At 32.8% G+C, this 5,900-nt stretch overlaps 1 long non-coding RNA gene across 4 annotated transcripts; it reads right to left on the bottom strand.

Moving 5' to 3' along the window:
* Positions 1 to 4,150: 4,150 nt before the first annotated feature.
* On the bottom strand, positions 4,151 to 5,537 carry LOC108977674. Of its 4 annotated transcripts, none has more exons than XR_001994056.1 (4): positions 5,138 to 5,537; positions 4,842 to 4,967; positions 4,526 to 4,774; positions 4,151 to 4,249 (listed from the first exon to the last, which is right to left on the bottom strand). It is a non-coding gene; the product is annotated as an uncharacterized LOC108977674 (long non-coding RNA). The 4 variants fall into 4 exon arrangements; XR_001994059.1 differs by having other exon boundaries at positions 4,846 to 4,967; XR_001994057.1 differs by having other exon boundaries at positions 5,142 to 5,537.
* Positions 5,538 to 5,900: the final 363 nt, after the last annotated feature.

Genomic DNA, 5,900 nt, shown 5'->3' with positions numbered 1-5,900 from the left:
ACCATTGTGTAACCAAAATGTCTAAAATGAACTGCGAGTACCTGCGAGCCCTCAATTTATTGTGCTTTTTAGGCAAAATGTCTGTGTCAAAACGCACCCTTTTTTTAATATGGCATGAAAAAGCTATCGCCACCAAGAAGTTTCTCGCCGTGGAAAATTATGTTTTTGGTACCGTTTTGAGTAAAATTACCTAAACTCAGAAGGAGCAGTGCGAAAATGCAAAGAAACTTCGAAATTTTGCTAGTAGGCTTATCTAAAAGTGGAAACCCTGTGGCAGAAGTAAGGTGTTTTTCGGAAAAATTAACCAAGAATGGCTAGATACACCATTGGTATTGTTGGGAAAAAAAGCAAATGAAAATATTGGACGACCGGAAAAAGATCTTTCCGAGTGCTGCAGAAAAACGCAAGTCAATAAGATGTCAGGGCTTACAGAGGAAGTGTCATGTGAAGGATTGTTGGTAGCTGCAATCTGCAGTTTATATAAAGCTGGAAAGCGCAGTGCTTCCAAAATTGTAGAAATGGTAAATGGCGATGATGAGTTTAGTGGAAAGGTAATACAAAATATAAACAAACCAAAGCCCCTTCCATCCAAATTTTCGGACGATAATGCGCTTGAGCTATTTGTAGATCTTGGACATACCAGATACACTTGGAACTTGAACAAGAAAGCAGCAAATAACCAAAACGCCGATATATATCCATGCTACGAAAAATTACGCTTCGCCAAAAAAATGTGCTATCCTACTGATTATTATGCTGAAGTGCCACTACAAAGTCTTGTGGACCATACAATAAATAGGAAGCACACCCTGAAAGTTTTGAAATCCCATCTACAAGTAATAATAACACCTATTTAAGTGCTGTCTACAAATGGGGTTGTGATGGCAGCAGCGGCCGTTCCACATATAGGCAAAAATTTAACGACTGCGAAGGAAAAATGAGAGACCAATATTTATTTTCAATTTGTATTGTACCACTGCAAGTGCAGAATGAACCGAGAGTTTTATGGAAAAACAATCGACCTTCTTCTACACGATACTGTCGACCACTCAAAATACTTTGCGAGAAGGAAACGGCGGACCTGAGTCGCAGGGAAATTGAAAATATTAAGAGCCAAATATTAAATATTGTACCAACATATGTAAACTCATTGATTATGATCACCAATTTCACATGACCATTCTTGATGGTAAAACTTTCAGCGTCATTTCAGAATCTTCTTCGCAAATATGCGGAATTTGCAACGCAATACCGAAAAATATGAATGAATTAAATATGGTGAAGAGCTTTCCAATTAAAGTGAACCTCTTTCAATATGGGTTATCAAGTCTCCACGCCTGGATAAGGTTTTTTTAATGTATTTTGCACATATCTTATAGAATACCAATAAAAAAAGTGGCAAACTCGTGGTGCTGACAAGGATATTGTTGGACAAAATAAAACAAATATACAGCAGAAGCTACGAGAAGAAATGCATTTGTTGGTTGACATACCAATGGCTGTTACTAGAAATACCAACAACGGAAATATGGCAATAAGGTTCTTTCAACAACCAAATTTAGCGGCTCGTATAGCTGGAGTGAACGAAAATTTAATATATCGATTCATCGTCGTCTTACGAGCACTTGCATGTGGATACGATATAAACACGGAGGCATTCAGACTTTACGCAATGGAAAATCCCGAAATTTTTGTTAGTTTATACCCTTGGTTTTACATGCCCTCGTCTGTTCACAGAATTTTAATTCATGGAGCAGACATAATCAATAATTTTTCGCTTCCAATTGGTATGATGTCCGAGGAAGCGCTTGAAGTCAGAAATAAAGATTATCGGAACATCTGTGAAATACGAGTAATACCAAAAAAAATTGAAAAAAAAATGCAATGGAAGATATAGTTAACGCAATTTCCTATTCCAGCAATATTAGTTTCGATAAGGAAGTTAAAAGCTTGCTTATAATGCATCATTTTGAAGATGATTTCTCTGAATCTAATACTGGAGAATCTGATTAATATTTCTTTTATAATATGGTTTCTCTTTGAGTCGACAATTTTTTTCTTATTTTATATATGCATATATGGCGGAAAATGTTTATTGAATTAAAAACAAAATAAAAAATTAAAAAAAAAAAAATTTCCAAAAAGTGTTTGATTTTTTCTGAATTGAGAAAAAAAATTTGAAGATATCTTCTTTACTTTACCGACCGGTACCGCCGAATGTTTGCGGTGTGTTAACTTATTCAATGATAAAAGAAAAAATAAAACCGAAATCAAATCGAAATATTTATTAATTAACAAAATAAAGATAAAGCTATTCAATCATTAGTTTGAGTTTGACCTCAATATTTCGTATAGCCACCCTTTTCTTGCAGAATGGCTCTTACCTGGACCTGTTGACCTGTTGAGTTCTCCCCAAATGTGTTCTATTGGGTTGACCGAAAACTTTAATTTGTTTAGTGGTTCACCTTTTCGGCGCCACACCCATTGCCTCCCATCTGATCCAAAGCGGTCTCGTCAGACCAGATAACTTTCTTCCAATTTTCGATTGTGAAATTTTATAATTTTTTATGAAACATAGCTTTGTTAAAAGAGGTCTTGCGTTGCGAATTGTTTCACCACAAACGTTAAGATGATAATTTTTCCGAAACTGCTTATTGATTTCTACCGCATTATCACATGCATCCTGATTTGCCTAATTATTTTGCGTTTAAGTGAGTGAGACAGAAAACATTTTCGTCCTGGCGACAGCATTTTTGGCAAATTTTCAATTATGTTTTGTTTCTGCACTCTTAGTATAGTACAACATTCTATTTAACATCAGGAAAGAAATATTTAAAAAGTTGTGCACACACGGTCAATGAATTGAGGAACTGTATACTTGCGTTTTGTCTTCTATTTACATCAATGGTGCGCACGCCTCAATACTACTACATTTTACGTTTGCGCTACACAAACATTGCTATAGATTTTTGCTGGCATGTACGCTCAACAAATTTCTACTGTTTTTTTTTATATTCAGGGAAAAAAATTATTGGCAAATTTGGAAAAAATATCAGAAATGTTTATTGAATTCTTTTTGTGTAATACTTGAAAATTTATAAAGTCGTTGACTAAATGGCTCGTTTTGATAATACATCATCAATATTGATTTCGCCTTTATACTCCTTAATGCGTAGAAGATCGGTAAGATGTTGGTCAGAAAGCGTGTTTCTTTGCTTATTTTGAATTTATTTGAAAGTGGAAAATTCCAATTTAATAAAAAAATAATTTTCTTGCCATTCGCTTGAAAACAGTTTAAAAATTCGAGGTGTTTCTGTCAGTGTACTAAATGTCGATTCTTTGTGTTGACCTAGCGTACGTGTTCAGCCGCTTTCGTGTGCGTGTGATATTTTTCGCAGTAGCAAAATTATCAGTCAAACACGCGTGTTTGGTTTTTTATTGCGTTGTTATTAAATGAGCGCCACTGAATTACATATATATAATATAACTTGAAGTAATATTTACGTTAAAAATGGCAAGACAGTTTATCTATTAAAAACTTTGAAAGTCTATTTTAACAACCCGTATTTATAAAATTGATAGGTTGTCAGTAATTAATGCTGATCTGTTAGGTTATTTTTGTTCTAGCCTCCGGAACAAAGTAACTATTTATCTCTCTTTCACTACACGTAGGTGCGATTTGCTTACTCGCTCTCTCCCATTGATTTTGCGCATCTGTTTGGTTAGCCATCTTTTAATGAAAATAGTTTGTTTGGTTATTGCTATGGCCACCTAGGAAACTGGTCGATTCGTTATTTGTTTGGTTATTCATTGGTCACCACTGCCTATCGTATCAGTCAAGTTTTTCCTTATAAATAAAATTGAAATTTCATTTTACTTCACTTTATTTTTTGAAGTTTACTTGTTTATACACAGTTATATTATCTCTTTCTATTTTTACAAATTTCCAATTATTATTTAGGGTTTGCTTTTAAAAATTACCATATAATATATTTGTATATTAAAAACTGGTATGGTATTTACTACATTAACATTATTTTTTTCGTCAAAAATTTATACATATATGATTTATATTGTTATACTTCATATTATTTATAATAAAAAAATACATTAATTTACTCATTCTTAATTTGTAAATATGTAAGCCAAATTAAAAATAACATTAAAAAAATAGTATTGAGTAATTTAAATATAATAATAATAGTGATTGAGTCCGACTGGAGATTTTTCCTCCAAAATTTGCTAACATCTAAAATGAATAGAAAGATTTAAATTTTTATTTGTTTGTATTTGTTACTACATTGTTATTAAGTTTTAAAAATAAATACTATAATTACTAATACTATGCTATTTAAGGTTGTACATTCCAGTAAGAGATGCGAATTCCTCCATCAACTTGTATAGGTGCTACCGCTTTCAACACAATTGTGGTAAATCTTGCTTTGGAGTTGATAAAGTTCAGCACCCCCAGTGTTGAGAAATAATAATATGAAACTTAAATATTAACTAATTGTTGTTAACTTACATTTTCCCACTATATTGTAAATTTTATCAATATATTCGTCAAGTTTTGTCTTATCAGTTTCAGGCATTGGTAAATCGCTCACTTTTACACCCATTCCGCCAACGAACTCTGCGCACCCTGACTATTTCTGTCATTCATACCCCACATAAATATTTTAAAAGCATCGTATTCTGGAAAAGTGACTACCAATACATTGTTATTGGCCAAGCGACACACATTTTATTTAACTGCACACATTAGAATTTCTATCTGCAATTAGAAACAATTTAATAAATTTTTAGAAACAAAATATAATTAAGTACTTATGTACATATACCGACAATGTCACGTTATTCGACGACCCACCAGCACCTTTTCGCCAAGGTTCCTAATGCCTGCTGTAAACGCGTATCACCTATCAACCATTTGAATGCCCATTTTTTTGTTATCGTTATTGTCGGAACTAAAAAAATAAAACAATAAAAATTCTTTGTAAAACCAAGTACATAAAGCCACAATCAATAATAATGGTACTGTTAACCACTTTGCACACATTTTTCACCTTAAATAAATGTTATAAGATACATTTTCAAATAACATGGAGTTCAATCGCATTTGGAGATTCGATATTACCTACACTCTCTATTATGCGACGCGTTTGTTCTTGCTTAACCCTTTTTTGGTATAGCGAGCTGTATTACACACTGAGGCCCACTAAAATTTTTCTTCGCATGGCGTTTCAATGGCGGCAAATGTTGACGGATTCACTGCCAATGTGTGCGTCTCATTTTCACACATTAAAAATTTTCGTATGATGAATGTTGCTACTCTTACGATAGAATTTTCCGGTTCAAGACAAAAAGTTACATAAGGATATGTTTTAGGGCACGAATCCGATTACTTTGGCGGAGGGGTAAAAACACCGAATTTCCGTAGAAATGGGGTTTGTACGGATAACGGAACTCCCCCAGTGGAGGAAAATCCAAAAAACAATATAAAAATAACAAATGTTTTTTAAAATATTCACGTTTAAAAATTTAAAAATTTGCATTAAGAACACATGTTATTTCTCTATGTTTCACTAAATTTTGTCACATTTTTTCATATGTATATTTAAATGCACACTCTAAGCATTGAAATAAGCTCACATTTCACATTTATTTTGTGATTTTTCAGCTTAATTTAGTAATTTAAAAATCACTTATCAAATTTATGGCTGAAAAGTTTAGAGTGTTTATATTTACGAGGAAAACCAGCTTCGGCACACCTTAAAAACCAAAAGTGAAGTATTTTTCAGCGTTTTACAGCGTTTTCTTTGTTTGTACTTTGGAGTGATTCTTTTTTCTTTATTAACTATAAAAAAACGATTAAGAAGATTTTTCAAGCTAAAATTGAA

The sequence above is a fragment of the Bactrocera latifrons genome, unplaced genomic scaffold (assembly GCF_001853355.1).
Source record: "Bactrocera latifrons isolate USDA-ARS-PBARC rearing strain unplaced genomic scaffold, ASM185335v1 scaffold_936, whole genome shotgun sequence".
In the NCBI taxonomy this organism is placed as follows: domain Eukaryota; kingdom Metazoa; phylum Arthropoda; class Insecta; order Diptera; family Tephritidae; genus Bactrocera; species Bactrocera latifrons.
This window is presented reverse-complemented; position numbering and strand designations above follow the sequence as displayed.